The 25,898-nt window shown below is 41.7% G+C and overlaps 1 protein-coding gene and 1 long non-coding RNA gene across 2 annotated transcripts in view; one reads left to right on the top strand and one right to left on the bottom strand.

Moving 5' to 3' along the window:
- Positions 1–25,898, top strand: part of LOC105454336 (uncoordinated protein 58) — a 211,738-nt gene that overhangs the window by 87,089 nt on the left and 98,751 nt on the right. The gene's annotated exons all lie outside the window — the stretch shown is intronic.
- LOC105454337 lies at positions 17,133–19,131 on the bottom strand. The gene is made up of 3 exons (XR_974982.1): positions 18,949–19,131; positions 18,045–18,766; positions 17,133–17,657 (listed from the first exon to the last, which is right to left on the bottom strand). It is a non-coding gene; the product is annotated as an uncharacterized LOC105454337 (long non-coding RNA).

Raw genomic sequence — 25,898 nt, forward strand, 5'->3', positions numbered from 1 at the left:
AGAGTCGTAAAAAAAAGAACGGCGAAGACGATTATTGAAAATACATTAACGCATGTGAAATGAGGTGTAAAAAAGATGAAAATTGAAATATCGGCACAAATATCGGAGGGAATGAGGATTTGATCTTATTAAAGCGTGGGAAGAATCGCGAGGGAAGTAAATTCTCAAGCATACGCATCTCTATAAATTTCTCTTTGTTTTAGAAAAAAAAAGACTCATGCGCACGACATTACCCAAGTCGGATACACACCATTAAAAGATTTTCCAACCCCTTTTCATCGCCCACCAGCTGCTGGTGTTCCTTACGTCGTTAATCTTCCAGGAGAAACTCTGGGGGATTCATTAACCATGGTCGGCATTCGCCAGTCACTGGAGGCAGTTCAACAATCTTTCTATACGGGGTGGTTCTTGTGCATTCACGTAATCTTAATACAGTTGCCGCGATATAAACAGAATACTGTATGGATACAGCATAATGCATTGGCTGCCTATCCTAAAGTGGTTATTTATAAGCGTAATAATGTTATTTGACGATTGTTAAGGGCAATTATGTTCCATAATGATAATATTATATTATTTAGATTTGGTGATAATGGTGATATTATATTATTTAGATTTACAAATGCGGAGGCACATTTCCATTCGTTCGTCCGCGGCGACAGTAACTGAAGATTCCATTACACAATTCTCATTTGTACTTTTAAGCTCGAAGTAGCTTTTCGAATTGTTAAAAGGCACGTCGCGTATTACGCGCGTCTCATTGCATTCAAAACTTTTCTTCAATTTAAACGGTAACAGAAATTTTACTACGTGAATGTCCGTTCGTGTATACCGTGCATTTCCCCGTGTCTGTCGGAACGGCGAATGGGACTTTCAGTGTCTAATGTCTCCCGGTGCGCGTCGTGCGTCTGGCCTTCTCTTGCTTTCGCCACCTAAAGTTCGCGGTCGTGAAAGAAAGTCGTGAAAACCACGGAATAATCGAGTTGTCACTGTGGATGGTGGTGGTGGTGGTGGTTTTCGCGTCTTTACCCGGCGGCGCGGCGGCGCGGGCGACCCGCGCGCGCACGAGTCGTACACCGTTTTCCTGGAGGTTTTACTTAACGGCGACGGGCATTCCGCGAGAGAGCTCCACATCCATTCTTTTATTTACGAATCCAGCGAAACCATCTTCCATTTCAGAAGATGCCCGCGTTTGTAATAGCGTTCCTGCTGGTTTTCCATTCGGGTTGAAGAGATCGTAAGCCGCGCCGGGGAGAATAGTAAAGTCGAAGGAGCGCCGGAATGGCTACGCGATCCTTTGTGCATTCCTCGGCTTTTAATCTCTTTGTTTTAACAGCAATTTTCTTGTCGATTGTATCTATTTTGCACTTTTAGCGCTTTTCGCGGAAAAACGGCCAATGGAACGTGAAAATAATGAGAACCAAATTATTCGCTTTACATCTCACAGAATGCAATGTAATTTTCTTCATTACTCACTCTTACCTTTGATCCTAATGAAACGACGCGGGGCAAAGTTTTTTGCACCGGAATGCTTCTCTCATATATATATTGAATTGATTACCATTTATTTAAATGAAATCGCACACGCGATGTTTTGTTACACACGCTGCCATTTCTTCGCAGTACGTTTTTGTGATGGATTCAACGGCGACATATTATTCGATTTCTATAAATTATTTACGAGGCATTGAAACGTATGATATATATTCTTCCATCAAAGAGACATTCTTTATCGTAGAATCGCATGACCTCCGCTATACGTATGACTCTTACAATATCGCACGATAAATTCCACGGATAAAATTTCTGATTCTCTTAACGATCTCTTAAACAATCTCGCGACAACAGAAACAACGGAGTTGTATCAAACAGTCTCATCCGGAGATTCTCATCGTTCGCGCTTAGCGTGACATTTTAAGATTTATCTCGGCGCCGACATTCAGTGTATACAGCGACACTGAATAGCAACATCGACACTAAGTGTTTCCAGCGACTTAATTCTGACGTTTTGACGGCTACAATAGCGACTGTGCGGTACACACCGCGCCACGTGAAAACATCGTGCGTTTAATCCCACGAAGAAGACCGACACGGTGCCGCGGAAAGCGGCATTAATCCGCTTGCAGATGCACAACTCTCGATTTATCTTCCCTCCCTCGACGCGATGATGTCTTTCGTCAGCGGATATTACGGCGCTCCGATTCTCCCGGCAGCGGCGTGGCGCGGCGCGGCGCGACGCGGGCGGCACGGAGCATCCAAGAGGCTGCATTTTACTAGGCACGGCATTTCGCAAATTCACGAGCGTCGAACGGTTAGCGGAGCGGTCGTAAAACTCCCGTGGAATTTCGATAGGAATTACCCTTCTCCCTTATGCACGCGCATCCGCCGTTACTTTTCCCCGCCGTTCTTTTTCGTTCGTTCCACGCGAATCCACAGCCCGGTTCATCCCGATGAAACTATCGACTCCTTCACCGGGATATTAGATTTCAGCCCGCGAGCATCGGGCTGTATATTAAATCCATATTCCGCGGAAATTTCTCGCGTCGCTTTCAAACGGCCATTTTATTACGGCTATACTTCTTGGGACATGCATTATACGTATGGCGCGCTGCGGACACTACGGTTCCGCGGAGATTGGATCGTGATCGACTGCGGGATTATTCCTCGGGCGATGAAATAGGTACAGCCGGCACGGGGGGGGGGGAGAAGGATGCGCGCATACATCTCACGTGGAAATCTAATTTTGAAACGCGCTTGCGTTTTACGGCGGTTTGCGTATAACGTCTCGCTAGGAGATGTGTTGGGCGCGCGCGGGGGCATTTATCCGCGTAAACACTCGCTGCACGAGCGGGTCAGCGCGCGAGCGTGGCGTTTGACACGTACGTCGAATTGGAATATTAAATGGAAAATCCATTTTGATGAAATTGCATGTGACATGTCGACGAGTCGTATTTGATGCATGTGAAACAGGTAACAACATCAATGAGGACTATTATCATTAACAACATATCCGCAGTGTGGAAAATTTCGCTACCGCCACTTTCGATACGGGAGAATATTTATTTCCCGGGAGATTACTATTTAGACGGCAAATTTCCTTCTCACAAATCAGGCGCGTTTCCTTCGTTAGGATAAAGCCATATATAGTTGAGCACAATCCGCCGTTATCCCGGCGACGACGTCGTGTCTGCTGCTTTATCCGGCCTTTCTATGGACTACCTATATTTTGATTCGCTCAGTAGACCGCCATTTCCATAAGCCTTTCATCTCCGCAATTGTCTACGTCCGATAGATTTGTATTCGTACGGCGTTTGTCCCCGCAAAACAATCTCTGACAAAGTTATTACAGGTATTCGAGTCTCGAATGTAATAACCGAATAATTTCATACGACCTCATCGCTGTCAGCTGAGAGCTGCTTTCATCTAGCTGCCAGGGTAGCTGGACTGCTTTAACAGAAATCTCTATTCCCCGAGAAATGCGGCTTTGAACAAAACCGCGGAGAACCATCGAACGTTGTGTTTACGGAAAGCACAAGGAGCATTTATGTAATGACGATGCTATTAGAAACTTGTGCATATATAACTATAATTGTAAGTATCTTTGTAGTAATCAGGTTAATGCGATTGTTCCAGGGATAAATAACAGCCCGTTTTGTAACATTTGGTTCTTCAGGATAATATGTTGCGGGATTATACAGAATTTCTTTAGAGCGCGACGATTCTTTTGTGCATTTATACAACGACACATACATATATGTATATTGTTTTAAAAGAGAAAACCACACGCTGATTGTGTATACCGTTATGTGCCTCTTTTTGCAGCGTTTGATAGTTGAAGTTACGCTCTCCGAATACTCGTGTGCATTTTACACAAAAGGTCATATTTAGATTACATAGCGTAATAAAAAGTAGAGACGCAACAAAAGACGTGATGCGTAATCGCGGTAGAAAAAGTTAATGGCTGTCCTGTGGTGGCGAAAAGACCCCTTTCCCGCAATATGGCGTAATGAGAGTGCGGATTTTCCGTGAAAGTTGAGCGCGAGTTTTGCGACGCGGCGCCGCGCGAGATTCTAGATTAATTGTCCCTTTTTAACGGGACATGTACGTTGCGCTTATAATTAATATCTACGAAAGAAGTAATCCCGTCGCTCGCCACGCTCAGACGAAACTTGGCAAAAAAGCTTGTTGCACATTGTTGGCTCTCACACGCCGCTCATTTCGCATAATGCAATTACGAAATTTGCACCCGCGCTGTTCTCATTTCACATATAACTTCAATGTACTGGACCATATAGGGACATTAGACGAAACATAAAATGTATTATTAACTTGTGTACATGCTATATACGGTCACACATTCCCCGTACATGGCATAACTCGAGTATTCGTCATTATGAAATCATATATTAAATATCCGTAGTGAGACGAGAGATTTGAAAACAACTTAAGGATATTTTAACGTTGAAATGCATGTTAGCGGTTATTTCATGAATAACGTATAAAATAATGGAGTGCCGTTGTTTCTACCTCCTATCTGTCGTCATGCGTCTAAAGTTTTCATCAAAATTATTTCCCTATCGTACTTCATTTACATCGAAATCGAATAATTAGATCTTGCAGTCTGTTGCAGCGAGAACTCTGCGCGACTCTTCGGCTCTCGACTTGTTCGCGCGGATTAGATTGTCGCGTGTTATCGCGGACGAATACGTGGCTGACGAGGCGTGTAATTTGTAAACGAAGGGGATCGCGTTTTGAGCGGCGTTTGCTGCGACTCCTTCTTAATTCCGACTGTAAACGGGGCTCGTGGCGAGTCCCGCGGGCACGCGCGCGGGACAAGAAGTTAAAAAGATCGTGAGTGACGAGGAGGGACGCCGCGCCGGGAGGAGGAGAGGGGGGGGGGTGAACGAAATGGCTCGAACAAACACGGCGTTTCCGTGCCGTTGAGAGGCGGTGTATGCCGTCGCCTGGAGGGTGTAGAGTCCGTGGGGCTAATCAGGTCAGGCGAGGATCGCTCCCTCTCGTTTTTCGCTCCCGTGTAAATGCCTCATCCGGCATTCCGAGCATTAATTACACTCTTACGTTCCCTTTACCCGGGCCGTCGCCGTTGCTGCCGCGTGGCGCTTGCCGACCGCTGCTGCCGAGAAGCGGCCTTTCATCCGCGCCTTCATCTCTCGTCTTGATTGGCACGGTATAGTCTATATACTGCCGCGCCGTAGTCTCGTGAATATTTCAGAAAATACGCGTACATGTGTAAAACGACGCCGGAATTTGCGCGAAATTGATTACTTCAGGCACCTCTGCCGTGATTTATTCAAGCGTGGAGATGTTCACCTTTGTGTCTGCAGTTTATTAGAACCCTATAACTGGTACGGGTACTTGGAATTCTTCTCTTCACTTTTATTCGGAGTTTTACGAGAACGGGTTTTGTTTTGAACAACAAAGTTTTGTAACTTTGACAATCTGGGGAGATTTGTGTCTGTTGTCTGGTCAGTTGATTGAGATGTCTGAAGAAATATCCCTTTATTCGTAATGCGAGAGCTGAGGCAAGGGGAGAATCGCAGACAATACGACAAATTATTGATTTATTTATCATATTTATACACTTTTCGCCACAGTGCATTCATCGTTCCATAGCTGAATGCGTATGTCGTTTCGTTTTGTATTCACTGACAAACAGGTAGGTTTTTACGGACAATAAATAAGCTATTGGACCGGCCACATTAATTCGGATGATAGTAGATGATGCGATGTTTATATGGTCGGAATAACATTATGCTGCGAAAATAATGTCTTTTATTTTATTCGCGCACATCACTACATTTTGCCATAAATAGGTGTGCTTGAAAACAGGACATAATTTTAATTGTATTATTTTCTCTTTGGGATATTTGCATTTTATATTTCCTGCAATTATAAATAAATAAATAAATAAATAAATAAATAAACAGAATAGAGATGCGTTTATAGATTTGTATTAATGTATTAATTTACACTCTTTTTTTAAAGGATTTTCAGTGTATTTTTTAGAGGAAGAGCTTATTGATAAGAAAAAAATCTTGTCTTTTCAGAGAAAAATGCATCTTAACTTAGCATTTCAGGGAATTCCGCGACGAAGACAGAAACGACTCTCGTACTGCCAGTCTTCATCATCCGCTTCTTCTTCTTCCTTCAACTTCCGTCTCCTCTTCTACTTCCGTTTACATTTTCCTCCCTTCTACCCCATTCTCCTCCCTCCACAAGTACGAATGCTATCCTGCAGGGGCGTTGCAGCAGAAAGTTTTGCTGGCGCAGCCGGAACGGTTTCCCGGGCGTTTATTTTTGGATCCGGCGTCCTTACCCTCTCTAACCCCTTGTCCCGTCCTGCCGTTTGCTAAATCCGTAATAACGATGCGCCCCGTTAGAAGTACTTACCGTAGCCTATCCCAAACGGAAACCATGGCGCAGTCGTGCACGCCTGCTTCGCAGAAAAGGCGAATAGGGTTTCTTTGCGAACTTTCCAACCAACTTCTCGAAAAACACATTTATAAACTCGTGCCGGCTCCCCGGCAAGGTCTGGTCACTGTTTTATCGTTTGGCCGCTACTGTTTCGACGTGATGTACGTCAAAACGTTTGCGGGTGAGAACGACTTCCGCATATCACCTTCTATTATTCATTTTCATTCACGAATTGCTTTTCTCTTCGATCTCCTTTTTCATCTGGTTCAATTGTTCGCTTGAATTCCCGATGATTGACTTCTGTGCGCAATCTCTTTCAACATTTTCTACGAAAATCTTCTAACTTTATCAAATTTCAGTCATAAATCAATGTGATATTACAATTTTGATTACACATAATTATTTATTTTTAAGTTGTACATATATATATCTTAATCGATACTTTTTTAATGTAAATTTAAAAATTGCTGAGTGTAATTATCTCTTTCTCTTAACTTGATTATCTCTTTCTTTTAACTTGATGGAAAAAAGTTAAGCGTTGAGATCAAATCAATGTCCGCGCGGAACAGACTTAACGGAACAGAATTTTGTGGCGTGTCCGTGATAGTAAAACGTTAAAAGCTAAATGCAAATGCAGGAACAACAGGTACTGTGATCTCGCACGATTCTTGGGAAGCACGATGTCGTTGCGCGTAACGACCTGACGCGAACGAACATCGGCAGATAGAACACGAATTCCGCGGCTGATTAAAGGAATTACGCGGTGGCCTGGTCGGTTTTCCTCGTCCATTTAACCGGCCCGTGGCTGGAGATTCTGCCGCGTTGCTATTCATCGCGGCGATGGCCGAGGCTCTCGAGCTATTCCGGAAGCGACAGGTGCCGGTTGTTAGGTAAGCTTCGGCGATGGAACGGACCATAATTCTCGCGAGAGGGATGTTCATCTCCTTGGGATCCTTGCGGCACTTCTGAGTCCCCTTTCGAGATATTCTCGGGAGTTTATCAGAGGCGCCGAACGTACGATCTACCAAGACTTTATGATGACTACTTGTCGATGCCATAAGACTGTCGTACTTGGCACGTATCGCCTCGCTCGGAGTCGCGACTACCGGACTGTCTGGCGCATTCGAATGTAAAACCGGAATCACAGTTTTTGAGCATCATCGTCAAGCGCGCCGAAACGTTTTAAAGGAATAACTTCCGTCGTCTCTTTCACGATAGCCGTTGAATACGTTATTTGTCGAGCTTGGAGGCATGGAGGGGAGGAGGGAGGCTGCATCCCTTCCTACCGTCGCGAATGCAGTTTATAACGTGCTAGCTTGGGTTTCGCTTCGGTGATTTAACTTGCTTTCGTGGTTCCAATGGTTGCGCGAAATTAAATTGTTTACTCCGTGGTATTCTTAATACGAAACAGTATAAACACGAGGCCATTATAAATTAAGAAGCAGAAATATAATATTTACGGGACTATAAACATAAATTCTCAGATCAATTTTGTTTTTCTAAAGAATAACATATCGTGTTTCCGACTTAAAGTTATGTTTATCGTTATATAGAAATAAGTAACTATTTATTTAAAAGAATGCAAGCTTTTATACTATACGTTACACAGAGAAAGGGAAAACAAAATTAGAACAATTGATGTCTACTTGATCTTATTTATGTGATTAGTTCAATTTGATCTCCATTGTTGACTCGAATACTATTTTATATAAAATAAAGGATGGAGTATCGCTCGTAAGCTTTGCGTTTGTCCGAGTTATCACCTACTCTCAGGCTCCTCGGGTCTTTCTCTCTCGAACTGCGAAATAGGAATAGTAATCATGTTTATGAAGGAGCAGTCTAAGCTTCAATCAACATTATCAAAGCCTGGGCTCAACGTCGCGCTTGTGATGAGGACGGAACGGCGTCGTCTCGTTTCGATCGTCTCTCCATCGTGTAACTTTTACCCTCCAGCGCTTACATCCAATGCACCCGCCGTTCGATGCAGATAATAGCGTTTCGCGATACCATCGGCATGACTCGGATGCAATTACAGAGGAATCCTGTGCGCCACTCATGTGCACATAATATTAGAAAGCGCGATTTCATCGCATTAACTGGCGTCGAGTTAATTCGCTGAAATGAAGTAAAAAAAAGTCTTTACTTTTGATTGTGCAATTATAATTATATATGCTCTTATCTAATAGCTTCGTCCTTGAATATCGATTTTCTTAGCTCCTAGCATTTATTATGATCTCTTTATTGCAAACTTTATTGTACGCACAATATTATAGATGATGTTGCAAAATCTTTGCAAATTGCAGAATTTTGCATGTTAATATTTTCTTTAATATCTTCCCTTCGTAACGAAATGTAATTATTTTCTTATCCTCTTTTACAGCGTAGCTACTTTTGCGTTCTACGCGGCAAAGGATTTAATAGTTTCTAAGGGATTCTAAATTTAAACATTTGATATTTACGAACGTGAAATATAAGCTAATTAAGTTTCTTTCTTCAAAACGCTTTAATTAATTACTGTGGTGGTTCGCTCATAGTCCTTAATTGCATGTCGGTCAACTTTGGTGGAAGCATTACTCCTTTATCACCTACGTAATCTTCTCTGTTGGGTGTGTCGAAGGTGGTTTAAGGCTTCGTAGTACACAACTGATAGGAGGCACTTATGCAAAAGGATGCGAATTAAGTCCAGTTAACTTTTTTTCTCAGGTAATAGGAGACCGGGTAAATACCGAAGATCAACACGTTATCCCACGCGTCGAATTACGGAACCGTTCAGCGGAAACATTGTTCCTTTAGCTTTAGCTCCATGGTCAATTTCTTCTGTAATCAAAACCCCTAGAAGGGGTCAGCTATTACTTTGCGCACCCTACTCTGAAATCAACGAGGCTGAAAGAGAAAAGTAAGAACGGTACATAGTCCAAGGCGTATAGGTATACCGGGACGCCAGACACATATTTGAACAAATTGCATTACTTCGAATAGTTGCTTTTTTTGACCCAACATATAGAATCTGAATTCGAAGTTTATTTCTACTTCGAAGTTCATTTACGTCATTTTTAATACAGTCTCATTCAATAACCGAAAACTAAGTGGCTGTATATATGATGAAACAATGATGTTCAGAGTGTTATTTCACACGAGAGGCGCGGTGCAGTCGCTCGCTCTCAAGCAAGTTTCATCATTCTTTGAATTTATACTGTCTCAAGTTTGCGTGGCGCAAGTTGTAAACTTCTTCTTCCAAGAGCCACCAGAGAGTCACCGGTGTAAACGGAAGTGCGAAGATTTTCGTTTTACGAGACGCAGCGTGCCAACTCCGTAGCGTCAACCCCTATCAAACGCTGACACCGCCACCGGCTTCTCGTTCGAATGCACATCTCGATAAGTCGCGCCGACATTCATCCGCGCATATATTTGGATTCCGTAAAGTTTACAGCGTGATTTACGATAACGGATCCCCCCCCACGGAACTTCGAGTTTGTCATTAATTCGGTCGCCCAGATTTATAGCGATTGCGATTTCAAGCGCATTAAGTTGGTCTTTATCGTGATTTAATTAATCCTTTCTCAGGGCGAATTCTAAGAATTGCAGAGAACAAATCGAGAATAAAACTTTATGTGAATCCTAGAAATTATATAAGATAAATCGAGTGTAACGCGCGTGATTGTACAGTGAGTTTCTAATCAACTGAGTAATCGAATTGTTTTTGAAGAACTTTATAGAGATTTCACAATTTTTTTTTAGTGTCTTTTTTATTCTCCATTGTATCCCCTATATAATGTTTAAATATAAAATGGTATAAAGCAAAATATTGCCAATATTGCTAATATAAATATATTTATGAGACAATGTTAGGAGAGACACATTTGATAAATTGTATCATATCGATAAATGTTCACGAGTCGACTAAAAAGTGTCAACTGGAAAGGCGATGTTTCACGAAGGTAAGTTTCCTCAGCGACGCGCGTTCAGATAGTTCCTGAATATCATCGCAAAGTAAAAGCGCGCTATTCAAATAAATCTTGTAGAAACGTATGTCATGGGCAACTCCTATCTTGAGCAAAATGTGTCAGACAGTTTTCATCTTTGAAACTTTGGAACTTTGCGACCTTTCTCGATACTATATACATATCACATATGAGATTGCATATTATAAGAAGTTATGTCATAAAGTTGGCTGTATTTTTTGAAATAGTAGGTCGCGATGTCATTCCTCGCGACACGCCGCGAGTCATGAAATTGTTCTGTTTCACCTAAATAACGTATCACACGTGATAAATGTAGATTCTAAAACTAAATAATCGTCGCGGAGTTCTCCGTCTCGAAAACTCGTCTCGCGAAATTTCGATTCTCCAAAGTTGCAGGGTTCTTCCGTGCGACGGATTCGTTACGGCTTGAGAACAAAGTAACGTGCGAAGAAAGGGCCAAAGGACTATTAGAAAGGAAGGATAGGGCCGCTGAAAAAAAAATTGAGGAAAGTTTCCAAGGTGAAGCGCGTGCGAGAACGGCTCATAGTCGTAATTAGCGATCGACGCTCCAGGAAGGAAAAGTAATTACGCTCCGACTGATTCCAACAACGCCGAAGATGTCGTTGCTCAAATGCGCTACAGTGCTACACAATTGGCGCCAGGAATTCTTCTTTGCTCCTTCCGCGCCTTTGCCTTCGCAATTTTTCGTCCACTCAGACACACCTTCCATTTCTTGTCCGGCGCTATATCCGTGTAAAAAGACGAGGTAAAAAATTCAGTATGACATATATTTGCGGGATCGTTTGTTGAGAGTTGATAAAGTATGAGTCTCGGTGAGCTAGCTTCGTAGAAGTAAAAAGTCGTTCGGATAATTAATGCGAACCGTTGGCTGTCTTAATGAGACAATTCTCTGTGCTATTTGTATGTTTCCCCGAGCTTTCCTACAAGCGGAGATGCCGAAAGAAAAGTTAGCGAAGAAAAGCCGGTTGAATTCCGGTATACTTCTGCAGACGATTGAAGGGATATCGAACACGCGTAATGCGCAGGGATGTCTAAGTATTCTCTCAGAAAATTGGAAACCAAATCCGACATACCATTCTGGTTTCCCGTTAACTGAACAGTGCAAATTGCGCTCTGTAAATGTGGTTACACGAATCGTTACAGGGAATTGTTTTGTGAATTAATTAAAATAAATTAAAATAAATTAATGATTTTAACAAGTAATCTCAATGCATTCTAAAGTATAATTTAAATTGAGATTATTATGTATTATTAGGTATTAAAGAGAATGAAATTTGCGTAATTCGGAATAATAATATTAACTTTTAATCGCATCATTAATTAATGAGCCTCGTGATACGCTTAAATTTCGGTGAAATTGTACGAAACAATAGGATACCATAAATTTCTTTAAAACAGCCATATTTCATCGTCGAATATTGAAATGCTTGGAACACACGCGAATCGCCGCTGTTGCATTGGCAGTCTTCGTTTCGGTACGCGAGATTATATCATGTCATAAGCATGTCTCTGTCGATTGGCCGAAAATTAGTCGGCCGCAGATCATTACAGGCAAATCTACTGTCACAAGTGCCACCATCACTCTTCTCGCCACGAAGGGTGCGCCTGAAAGGTACATTTGTTGAAATGTACATCGACATACGAGATCGCGTCAATTTTTGGTCGGTGTCTGTGCCGGATGTGATGGACGTCTGCTTCCCGACTGACAAATTTATGATGATTAGCTTTCGATGAATGTGCAACTAATTATTCATACAACGAACGGCTCGCGGGAATATTAAATTTACTTGCATCAACGCTTCGTAAATCAATCTCCCTCTCCTAGATAATATGATTTATTCATCATCAATTTTATTCGCGATGATTAATAACCAATTACGTAATTCAATATTCTTTTGAACGTGGTGTGTGTGTGTGTGTGTGTGTGTGTATCTCCCTCGCGAAAGTCATCAGGCAGATTAGATTGTCAGATTATATCGGCGCCGGGCGATGAGGTTTTCATGGAGCACAAAATTCCGGCTTCGTCATTAATATCGCCAACGAAGCATTCTATCTGCAATTCTCGTGCACAATTGTATCTCACAAATGTACATACTTCTCCCCGCTATGAGATATCAGCTTAATCCGCCGGTCTCGTCTTGATTTACAGTCGCGCCGCAAAACCGCCCCAGCAGTTTATGGGATTTGTGCCGCGGGAAGATATTTTTGCGGAGATACTCGATACTTTTCTCGTTAACTACATCAGGATTTCTCTATCGTCTCCGGCGCAGGGAGCGCCAGACACTTCTTCACGCCTGCTCCTGTACGGATTGTGGACCGAAGAAATTAATCGAGCTTTGACTAACCGAGAGCCCGCGGTAATGGCGAGCCGGAGTAGCTCGAGGTCAGATAAGTCGAAAAGTCGAGGGTGAGAGAGTAGACGGCCGTAGACAGACAGACAGACGGGGAGGAATGGCGAAGAGCGAAGGGAATGAGAAACGAAGAACGAATATCGTGCCGGCGATCTTATTAGAGATCCTGTGCAGTGGTCTGCCAAACGAGTTATTTAAGTTGAATGAGAAAGAGAATTCAAAGAAGGAGAGATGGAAGGAGAAAGGAGGAAGGACGAAGGGTGAAATTTCATGGAACGGAAGTGAAACGAGGAAGCGAGAAGGAAATCCGGACCAGTAAAGAGAGAAAACCCCGCTCGTAAAGAACTTCGTATTATCGTTTTCGCAGCTCGGTATTGCGAGTGCCGACTTAACGAATATACTTATTAAGGGAAGACTGTGTTAGATACTCACACACACACACACACAAAAGATTAGGGTAAAATATAATGAAAAACTATATTTTCCTCTTAAAGCATTGTATTGTTTATTAATAACATGTATATTTTTCCAGCGTAATTCAATATTTGAAAAAATCATTTTGTGTTTAATCTTAATTCCAGATATAAGACATGTTAATTAAGGACATTTTCAAAATCAGTTTTATTTCGATTTTGGATATTGCGCTGTCTTGGAGTACGATTGCGCTACGACAGGAAACTTAATTATACTCTCTTATAAATTGTGCTTATCCAACTAAACGACTAATCAAACTGTAAAATGAGGCATGTATCCCTTCGATTAAATATCCGCGCGTATCATTCGATCGCAGTAATTAGTTACTGCGTGGCGTAATGTTATAGATCAAAGACGGGGAGCAGCGGATAACATATCGAACCGACAGCCCTTCCCTCTCTCTCTCTCTCTCTCTCTCTCTCTCTCTCTCTTTACGCGCGCGTACGCCACTCGGCGTACCTTACGGCATTACACGCCGAAGTGAATCATCCGGTCTTAAGCGAATCGCGGTTGAGGAGGTCGTGGATGAGGTTAACCGAGAAAAGACAAACCGTCGGCGTCTCCGACGGAGGAGCGCCGAGAAATCCACAGCTTACGTCTCGCTTTCTGTCCCGTCTCGTCCCCGCCCGGCTGCTTCGATGTCACCCGGTATCGAGCGCGAGGTCCCTTATCCCTCGTGCTAATATTAGTGCAGCAAACTGTCTGCCGCCGCAGAAGGAGATCCCGGTACACTGGCGTCTGCTGCATCGTAACGTCTTCCTATCCTCCCCGCAGGATAACCTTCCACCCCCCGTCCTCTCCCTCACTCCCATCTGGTCGGTCGCTCCGTCGCAGCACCTCACCGTCCCCGTCGTGCGCTGTCTCTTGCGGAACTTGGACCAGCTAACCCCAGAGTAGACCTCTCTTAAGTTCCGCAAAGTGAAATTTACAGCATGCCCGATGGCTCGCTCCTCTCTCGCTACGAGGTCGCCAAGGGATGTTAGAATCTTGCTTAATATTCCGTGGGCTCCCGAGGGGCCACCTCGGTTTCACGGAGGTCGACCGTTGTACAGCACGCCGCTACGCTAGAGGCTGCTGTACGAAAAATCCTTGCCCCCGCGTTGATCACGTTTGAACAGAGATTGTGAAAATTTAGACGTATAGGAAAAACGCTGTAAATTAATTTCTATAATTTACTAACTTTTTATGTAACTTTGTGAATTTTATTTTTTTACTTGTTCTTTATAATAGGTATTATATGTCAGTTTATTTCGTATTACTTCAACTAAAAGGAAAATAATATTTTAAAATAGGGAGAATTAATATAATCTCGAGATTTGAAAGTAGAAAGCCGAAAGTATCTTATCTGTACATATTAACGTAGCAAACAGTGAATACTTTTCAAGAGAATTTTTTTTTCGTAAATATAATGAAAATCTTTTAATGGAAAATGCGAAAATAAACGTTAAATATTTGAGAAAGTAAATTCTACTGAGAAAGTAATATTAAAATCGATTCAGAACGTAAATGAAATCGTATAAATTGCGTTTTTAAATGTTGAACTATTATAAAAAATAAATAACAGAGGACTAATGTTTTCCAACTCTCTCTCTCTCTCTCTCTCTCTCTCTCTCTATTACAAATGATATGAACATTAATAATAATATACTTAATAAATTCAAGATTAGTTTAAATAAATTTTGTAGAGGACCATAAGAGCGACGAGTGGACGAATAAATAATCATAATTTCTGCAATTATTATTTAATTTACTTTATTTACGATCTTACGAGTCAGAGATTACCTTTCGTGAAATCTAACATTTAACAGCAATTCTCCTATTTAACCTCCGTAGGTTAATTCATAACGTTACTACGGGATTCCCAGTTCGAAGTAAGCCCCGGTTATTAATCCCAAGAAACGATCATGGAGAGTAATAAATTGATAATTCGTCCCGGTGCGGAATGAAGCCGGTTTCACCGGCAATGTACGGCCCATAATACGAACGATCCATTATAATTAATACTGCAGATCCGGCGCGTGGATTCCGGCCAAACGAGGTTACGTGCATACGGCGTTGTAACGTCGATGGAAAAGGGGAAGAGAAAAAAGAACTCCGACAGAGGCACACGACGGCGAGGAGGAGCTTTTCCGCGTTCAATCTTCCCGTATGAAGGCCGATTTCCATAAAGCATCGAACGCGGATGCATTCTTTCAGCTCTTTGGGAAACGTATCCGTAACGCACGATGACAAAGAAAAGGGATTACGTCGGAGTCTGAGAAGGAGATAAAGCGGGATTGATAGCGAAAGCGCGACAGGATAAGGCTATTTTGTATGTGTACATAAACCTGTTTATGTATGCATATGCATGTATATGCATGCATAAACAGAAACGAGGAATAGAGTCGATGAATTTTCATGCCGAGCGAGTAGAAGGTGAAGAACCGAGAGAAGGTCAAAAGAAAGTGCGAAGGAAAATAGCGGGCACTCACTTTGCAACAAAGCGGGCGGAGAGCGAGCGAGGATGCGATTTTATAACTACGCCGGATGCGAATTAATTGCGAAGCTTATAGGGGCGGCTACACGCGAGTGATGTATGTTCTTTCAGCGTGCGATGCTGCCTTTTGTGCGCGATCGTATAGGTCGCGCAGTAAGTGCGAAATGGATTTCGAAACGTGGCCGTTTCGACGCGGCACGTTTCGAAATGAGAAAATTTCTATTGGTCACCCGTCGCGTGTAACGAACTTGTCTCGACCAAAGCTCGTAATTTTGATGAGCTCTTCAATGTGCAAACGAAAACGCCCTGCACGTAACTCCGAGGCACCGCCGCGCCTCGCCGAATGAGAACTGGAAATGTTACCGTCGCCGTCGCGATCGTCACATTACAATGTTATATTTTCATTGAAATTTCCTATTAACAGGAAAATTCTCGCGACAAATTTCACGGACGTTAAATGTTTCATTTAACATTTAATGGAAAGTAAACGCGCCCTTTTAAAACCTTTCAGAAGGTGTATTCTAGTTTAAATTTACTAACACGATTTACACGCACATATATCTAATAGAACAAAGTAAACCGATTATAAAAGGAAATGGTTGCATCGATAAAAATGATGAAATTTTTATATAACGTCCGTATTAAGAGGTACAAAAGCTCGTAGAAATTGATTCTCTTATCAATCGTCTGCAGTAATTTATCGTTTATTCATTTAAGTAACGCGCTGTTTATCTCTCTCGAAGGTTTCTTTTTCCACGTAATTTTCTCGGATATCACGAGTATCTAGAGACGGATAGTTGTTGCGCTTAGCTATGCCTTGTTGCGCAATGCAACTTCGCGCGTTTCGACCATATGAGGCATCGTAAATGGACCTTCAGTATACGTTTCCTTCAACGGCGATAGTGCGAGCGTTCACGTACACGTATACGCCGGGGAAACATTATACTCAGTATTGAGTAAATACACGGAGTCGTGGGGCGCCTTGCCCAATGTACGGCTCGTCGATGCACCGTCGGGAGTTATTATGTAACTCGTGTAAATGCACGCCGTTGTATACGTACGCGAGCGAGAGAGAGAGAGAGAGAGAGACAGAGGGAGCGGGAGATAGAGATAGAGACCATCATGCGCCTCGCATTTGGAATTTGAAGCACCCTGCGAATACGTCTCGCGTGCGTGCGTTTGTTCGAACCTCGCGTCTAGGATAACATCGAAGAAGGGAGATAGATGGATGAACGAGAGATGGGAGGGGCGAGCTTTGGACGCGAGGAAGAGGTGGGAAAAGGTAGTGTGTTACAGCCGTTGCGTAACACCGTCGGTGCACGTAATACGTGCACGTACAATTTCAATTTTACTCCGTACACGGTTCTGGGGTGCGTTTTAATGGCCGCGTATCGGCGTAAAGTAATAAATTGATTTTTCCTGCGAGATGTATTTATTGTATATATACAGCGATATACAAAGAGACTTATAGCAATATACCGTTGACATGTCCATTTATTTCTCGAGGATGAGGCAATAAAGACAACAATGGAGCTTTTATGTGCCTCTATTATTTTCACAATATAATATTATTGTAAATTATGCGAACAATTAACTGGTACGATTTGACGTTTGTATACGGCTGTTATTATTTACAAAATTAACTACAAAATTTTATGGAATATTTTAACGCAAATTTGATACATTAAAATGGGTGTATTGAAATGGAACGGAATCTAATTCGAATAACGGTGCTCGTGAGGATCGTATGATACATACCCCTTGACCCCTTAAAAGCCAATTTCTGATCATCTACCGATCCAGCTTTCATACGTTCTAGGCTATTGAAAGGGGAAATTCTCGCGCCTTTCAATGTTCTCAAAAGCGTAATCCGAGTCCTTTCACGATCGATGCCAATGTCTGATGTAATTACTTGGAAGCTCGCAGGACGTGCAGCGCCTACAATCGGCATGTGATTAGCCATTACGTAACGGCGGATATTTCTATACGTATTTTACTTAGCCCCGTGAGTGCTCGTTAGATAATATGTAAAATAATATTTTCAATTTTCAAATATCGAAACACAACGTTAGAATTTTTTTCTCGCTGCCGAAAAGCAATGTATTCAATATATTTGTTGCACGTATTAACAAAATAGAAAACTGCGATTAAAACAAGAAATGTAATTAAAAAGTATAGCGTGTAAGGAAAGACTTCTTTATTTTATATCGATAGGTACGATGTTAAAAATCTATTCGCCTCCGTAACTTTCGCCGCGCGTCGATTACTTGGCGTGGAGATTTCATAGAGATCGCGTAATTGAAGACTTATGTTTTTGACACGTACCCTTCGGCCTAAGCGCAGATGAAAACGCATCGTAACGAACTTCTCGGTTGCACGAAACTTTCGTTCAATTCGCGACTCGGGGTCTCTCGCTTCCACCCCGTGAGGTTGATGTCGAGAAAGGGGGGGAGGAGGGTGGAATGAGCGGAGGGGTGAAAGCGTTCTTTTAAAACCCGGGACCTCTTCGCGAACTCGACGGGGAAGGCGGTCGGGGGATAAAAATAAAATCGATATGCCGCATCGCCGGCGTGGACTGTCCGTGGACAAGAGAGCTCCTTTTGCCACACCCTCTGTTCCTCTTTCTTGCAACGCTGAATCCCCGAAGCCCTTCCAGCGGACATACGCATCGCGTCCAATGGGATGTATAGAGATAGCAAGAGAATTACTCGGGTCTGTTATGCCTCTTTTTCTCCTCCATTTCCCGTTTTCTCTCTCTCTCTCTCTCTCTTTTTTTTGTAGGCCAATGACGAGAATGTACGGCGGACAACCTTTTCGAAGTCATGCACTCTCAGTCATGCCACCGCTACATATTCTCTTTCCCCCGGATAACTGATAGTAGTATATTTATATGTGACATATAGCTGAACAGATTGACACATCGATGTAGATTTGCTTCGTTCTCTTTTCGAATTGAAGATCGATCGTCTATCAACGCGAAATTGTTCTCGCTGCTGCGATGAGTGTGTCGATAGTATGCGATTCACAAATGCGATCTTCCCTCCGACCTCACAGAAAACACGAAAGACGAATGAATCGATTTAGTTAGTCTAATGTAACGCAATTGTATTTCTCGATTTCGGAAAGCACCGTATTACCTCGTATTCACTTATTCCATATTCTATACATCTACTACTCTGTTAGTGACACTACTGCGAAAATCGATGCACGAGAATGTAAGTATAAATACCTAATAATGCAGAAGGCATTTTCTTCGTTTCCGCAACGATAATCGCGTATCGCGGAATGCACACACACGGTAAATAGTTCCGCAATGTTGCACGTCGCCGTGAAAATTTTATGACCAAGAAGAAAAGCGGACAAAGTATCTGGACTGGAATTTATGCATTGCGTTTCCTTGTTCCGGGGAATTTCGTTATTTTCATAGCTGCAACACCAGCCGCAAACAGGCCCTAACAACAGAGGAGAAATTCGCTTGTCGAGACTGTCCTCGGGCAGGAAATGAAGTTAACTCCTGAAAGCTCGTAAATACAGAGCTTGAATGAATCTACGTACGATGGTCTCGCGTGTGTGCTTCGTTTATAACCTTATAATAAACTGGGCGAAATCGCGAAGCGTTCTCAACGATCAACGTTATATTCTATTTTATTGCGTAATTTATGTTTTCTATCGTCGAGGAATGCATAAAACTTATCCCGTTATAATTATCGAAAAATTATTATTCAACGCTTTAATTTATCGATTAGTCAATTGAAAAATAACGAGATCTCTTTCAGGTTCGCATTGCCCTAAGTCATTATCAATGGTAGAAGTTTCAAGAGTGGCATCGCTTGCGAGAGAACTCAAGCTTCAAGATCCACTCTTCAGCACGTATCCGTCTGAGTAGATTGACCTCGTGAGAAAAATAAAAAAATCCGTCCGTGACTATTTCAATGACTTCCCCTTCGCGCTTTTCGATTTCCTCCTCTTGACGGACGGTCGCGTCGTCCGCGGATCGTTCTGACCTCCGGCAGGGCAACCAGTGAGGTAACCATGAGATTCAATCTTCTCTCCCGGGCAACACACGTCGTTAAGAATAAGATCTGAATAAAATATGCCGTGCGCGCGCACGAGCGGCGAGCGGAAAGGCTGGAGGAGCTACTCTCTCCGCTGGTATCCGCTTTGGTACTTGACTCAAGTCGGGCCGAGTCTCGAGTCGCCCCGCGAGGCACGAAGTCTGTGGTAGATTTTAGCGCTTACTTGAGCATTTTAAATCCTTGAATAGACGAGCACCCATTCGCGTCTCTCCCGGCTTTTACCCTCGACTCGTTCATTCGCGTTTCGCGCACTCGAGACTTCTTTGTGAAGTCTCGCGGACTCGGTGTCTGTCTTTGGACATTTAGTATTCTCTACGCCGGGGCGCGTCTGCCGGACGGTCTTTTTGCCAGCACGTGGCTGACGGCGAGAGCCGAAATCCGGGCTGTCCCTACTAATCGCTCCTGCAAAAGTAGGTAATGGATTCAGGGGTCGTGCCTTCGCGCGACGCTGATATGAATATTAAATTTGACATTACGAAGGAATTTTCCACTTAAGGTTAAATCGAGGTAAAAGGCCGGAGGGTTAATCCCATATTTGGCGTGAATCTCTCATGGGATCTCATGGAAGCCGAAGACGGCCGTCGAGTACTTGAAAATTAATGTGCACCTGACGGGTGAGGTTGGGATCTTTGGGATTAGAATGATACAGATCTCAACTCTTAGTTAGGTCTAAGCTATATTTAAACTCGTTCAAATTTAAACTTGAATTTAAACTTGTTCAAGTTGATTTTGTTTGTTTGAAATTATAAAAAGGAATTCGGCAGGTTTTTGTATGTTCTATATTATATGTTGCCGTTGTATTTTTGTAATATTCTAAGTTGTTGTTTAATCTGACATATCAAATAATTTTAATCCTTTTATCATTTTTTTAGCATTTTATTCGCAATTGTTATTAATGCCATATATACATATACATGCGATTGCGTCGCGTTGAAATTGGAATAATCGAAATTAGGTATTTCTAAAATAATCTGCTTTAATCGCTCTCCATAATTATTAATCTAAATTGTGTGAATTATCTCGATACCGACCCAAATTCGCGAGAACTAAATCCGGCAGTGCAAACCATGCGATATTCAAGTTTCAGCACTTCAAAGACATCAAACTATATTGAAACAGTCTTGTCCTCTCCTTCTCGAACGCGCGCGAAACAATGCGTGTGTTGCGGCGGTCAAAGACGGTGTGACGTGTTACGCTATAAACGTCACTATGAACACTACGGCTCGCCGGAATGGGCCGCGTGCCAGCGTACGAGCTCCTCGTAGCAGTTGCATTTGTCGCTCCGGTCGTTTATGGGACCGGACCGTCGCCGTGGACCTTGTCTCATCGTCCTCGTTCGCTCCAAGTATCGTTAGCGTCGTCACATCGACGGCACGTACGTCTCACACCCTTGGGCTTACTTTCTAAAGCATCTTTGGGGGTGGAACCCGATACGATCCACGTGCCTCTCTAGTTTCGCCACGTCCTTCTCACGCCTCACTTTAGGCTGTCGAGGGAGCTCCCACGTTCAGGTGCGAAAACTTATGAAGCCATCGAGTTGCGACTGCATCGTTTACCGGGACGTGCCACACGACTCACACGAGTTTGAATGCGGCGACCTTTCCGATTCTGCATCCGGCTTTTACGCGACGAGTCAAGTCTCTATAAAAAAAAAAAACAGAAAAAAAACAAGCAAACATTTACGCAACTCGAGTATTGGTTAAAAGGATTGCGGAACGATTGTGGTGTGACGACTGCTGTTATATTTGGCCACAACTTTGAGCGTAGCATTGTCATCTTTGATGCTTCAGTCGTGGCATCTTTATCGTTTTTTTATTTCGATTTTATATAAAATTTACATGTGCGAGAACTATGTGGAAGTTAAACGTATAATTATTGATTTTCTCGAAATAAACATTTATGAATTTAAAATAGGAATGTGTAAAGTTAAAGGTCTATTATTAAACCAATATCGCTGTGTAATCCAATGGTTGCAAATGCATCGCTAGTTCCAAGACCCTTGAAATTTTTAGTGGTAGATCCCTCTTATCTGCCCGTTAAATTACATAAGGATTATACACACCAATATAGTTTAGACCGACATATTCTGAAAGGATATCGGAGAATTCTTGTAATTAAAATGATTATTCTAACTTACTGATAAACCGAGAATTTGAGAATTCCGATTTCACAATAGAAAAGAAATGTATTTAACTGTATCTCGTTATCTTGCAACATACTTTTTAATTCCGATTTCACGATAGAAAAAAAATGTATTTAACTGTATCTCGTTATTTTGCAAGTTATACTTCTTATGAAATGTTATTTTCTTGCTGGATGAGATCTTATCTTAAGATTTTGTAAGAAAATGGCGTGCAAAAAAGGATATTTCTTTGATGGAAGATTTGACTTATAGAGAGACAAATAAACTATACATATCTTATCTTCGCTCGACGAAGGGATTTTAAGCATTGGTATGTTTTGTATCGAACGACACGAAGAACAGCGGGGAACACCGATGAACCAGCGTAAGCTTGCATCAGACAAGAAGTGCTCGGCAAGAAACTTCAACTACTAAGCTTCTTCGCTCAAAGTGCCTTCCTTCGAGCATCGAGATAAGCGCTCTTAGGTATTACGTCCCCGGAGACACGAAGGTCCAAGTATCTAAAGATATGTCCTCAGAGATAGCGGCCTTCGATTTGTCGAAGGTTGCAACCCCTTTGGGCATATTCGATTTGAATCACAACCCCTTATTATTACGGTCCTATTATTTATGAGCGTATACCGAACGCCATTTCCACGTCTAGACACTTTTCCGACTGGCAGCGTGGAGACCCGGAAAAAGGTCGCTGCGGCTTTTCCGGAAAATATAGATGCAATTTAATGGCCCCGCTGAATTAAGTATGAGCTCTCTTATACTAGCGCGACCGCGCGTCGCACACTCGGGTGACATTTATTGATTGATCACTTTTCAGTGCGCCATTGGCGCTAATGTAAAAGTGTAACGCTGTAAACTTTCATCTGACGAATTAGCGTGTTCTATCCTCACCTTTCACTCTCTCGACTACGATCTATGAAGACACTAGACTACTATAGCGCTGCAGTTTCGCGGGATTGATCAAATTTCCGGGCGATTTTCATTGTGGGGAAAAGTTTATACAAATGGTCGAAACGAATCACAGTGGCTGGGACGTACGGAACTTTAAGAAAACGCGTCTTCGAACTTGCAGACATTACTTCGTGAATACGCCGCCGCCGCCACTTCCTCTGACGTTTCCTCCGTCGCGTCCTCCATCTTGCCCCGGTTTGTTTGTCGCGGAGATGTTGGATCGGCTTCGTAAACCACGCTGTTCGAATCGCTCGAATTATTCCTCGAAGCTGCGGGATAATTAAGGAAGTTTTGCCGGGGACAATCAGTCCTAGTTCCACGGAGACCTGCGTCTCCCGTTCGGGGGTGGCGGATGATCTGTCTGGACTGCACTAATCCTCACACCCGTTACCCGTGGTAAACTACCTTCACTTGATACATCTTTACCTTTTCCTAGAAAGTACGCAGTGTTGTTTTCGATATATGTACGGTTTTGATTGACTGCAATTTTATTTGCAAACGAATTTGGTGAGTAAAAGAAAAAGACTTCTGGAAGGAAAGAATTTTGTTTAGTATAACAAAGAAGAAAAGAAGTCTGTATCAAACAATGGTAATACGATTGAAATGACGTGTATGAGGATTTGTATGCTTTAAAAGGAATAATCTCTCTCTCTCTCTCTCTCTCTCTCTCTCTCTCTCTCTCCTCCCCTCCCTTCCTTACTCTCTCTCCGTTTTGCTTTTGAATCTTGCATACATTTTCGCAACTGCAATGTATCATGTTGGATTTAGCAGAAAGATATTGTGGTAACGCTACGTAATTTATAGTTTGGTATTTTCCTAGGTATTCTAAGTGTCCGTACGGGCACTCGCCGTATCCAATATGCCGAAACAAATAATTTAGCGATGCGCCATGGGATTCCATCGAAACACTTGTCGCGTTAATGACACAATATTTTAGGTAATGCATTCCCGTACAAGTCGTAACAGCATAATATTTTTTCTTAGTGTCACAGTGTACGTAATATGAGCATTGGGAAAAATATTCTCCCATTACTACCGGCTGTATGAGTCCGCAATTTATGATCTAAAGTATCTCCTCGTAAAAGATGGAGCTCGTAAATCGTCCCTTATAAATGTATTTCATAGAATTTAAACAAGATCGGGTGACAAATTCTTCTTACAACGCTTTATAGACCCGTCGCAACATTTCACATTCTCCACCTAATAACGGGCGTCACTCGCAGCGATATGTTCCACTTAATCTCCGAGGAAATTTAGCCTCGCTACTCATCCGTAAGCAATGTACTTTGTGTTGTAAAAAATAGTCACTTCTTTATCACTGTTGTGTTGAATGGAAACTATAATACGGCCTCAGAAATGAAGTATTTTACGGTATAATCTTTTGCGGTGTATACATTTTATTATAAAATTTTGCATATCAATTACAATTCAGCAAACAATCAAGTAATAATATATAATTGTAATATAATACGCGTTGTTAAGTAGGAAATTATAACTAATAGGGTAGTTATGTTAGTGTTTCTTGGGGTTTGCCGAGAGTATTTAAGTAAGACTTCAATCAAAGTGAAATATATATTTATGTACAAAAGTTTAATATTCAATATAAATAAAAATAATCTTTATTATTCTCTGATAGAGCAAGCTTAGCCATCGTAAAAAAAGCCACACGAATACACGCTCATGAAAAATATATTCAATTGGACAACGTGGATGCAATAAACCACGCTTTAGCGAGGCTAATTACTAAGACCCATAAAAATTTAACTACCTTCGCGTAAAAGCTGCTCTTGCCTTGCAGACGATAGGAATTAAAAACCTAGTAAGCCACGTGTTACATTAAACATCATCTCAAGTTATTAATTTTTCACGTAACGGCTCTTTCGTTAGCTTGTCCTTCGTGTTTTGGCGTAAACCGAAAATTGCGGCACGCGGGACATATGAAGAATGTAATGACAATGCTCGCGATTGCATCAAAGTGTGACTGAACTTCATCTGCAATCTCGTTTACGGTAGAGCATCTTGGAACAATGGAGTGTGTCATATAAGCGCCCGGAGGAAAGGGGAAAATTTCATTTCGTATTCTCCTATACTCTTTTCCCGCTTTTTTGTCGTTCAACCGTCAAAATTACCTGGGAAAATGTGAGGAGAAGAGGTTATTGCTAGTTAAAATTTACGGCATGTAAAACATAATACTAATAGTACGTGTCGTTCCGATCGTAAAAATAACACAGTTAATACTCGGTCAAAAATATACTGCTATAAATGAACATGTCTCATATTTTTTTATATATTTTTTATATATTTGCGAGCATATTTTTTTTATTATAACGTAATAATTTTTTATGTTTAATACGATGAAGTTACGATATATGATGTTATTGTCAGTAGACTCTAGTTGACTAGAGATAGATAGACTTATACAATAATTAAAGAGATATATATACGAAGATATGTATACGATAATTCAATGCGTTTTGTGATAGAGCCAAACATCTAGAAAAACTGGTTTCTAAAAGATTTGGATTAATTTGAATTATCCGACAAAGTTAATTAATAAAACGATTGATTGATAATATTATTCTTATTAATACTATATTACCATTTAATAAATAGTAACAGTATAGCAATATACACCTTTTATGTACATCTTATTCCTGATATTTTCTTGCTTAATATTTTTGATATCATTATACGAATAATATTAGCAAAGTTGCCATATATAAACGATATTAAATCGCGGCAAATTATGCGGCACGAATATTAAATTAATGGTGTCTACATCAGACTGCATCATGTTAGCAAAAATTCCAAACTAATGCGTTTATTATGCGTTACTCGGCTGGCAGCATATTAACCGACACATCACCTTCATACGTATGTAAAGGTTGTTTAATAATATCAATATGGCAGAAAACAAAAGCTTATTTGTATATTTTATTAATTATAGTTTGAAATTTTAACGCACGTATTAAATTAATTAATGTTTCGATATAATATATATATATATATATATAT

This window comes from Wasmannia auropunctata, unplaced genomic scaffold, assembly GCF_000956235.1.
Source record: "Wasmannia auropunctata unplaced genomic scaffold, wasmannia.A_1.0 LD335986.1, whole genome shotgun sequence".
NCBI lineage: Eukaryota > Metazoa > Arthropoda > Insecta > Hymenoptera > Formicidae > Wasmannia > Wasmannia auropunctata.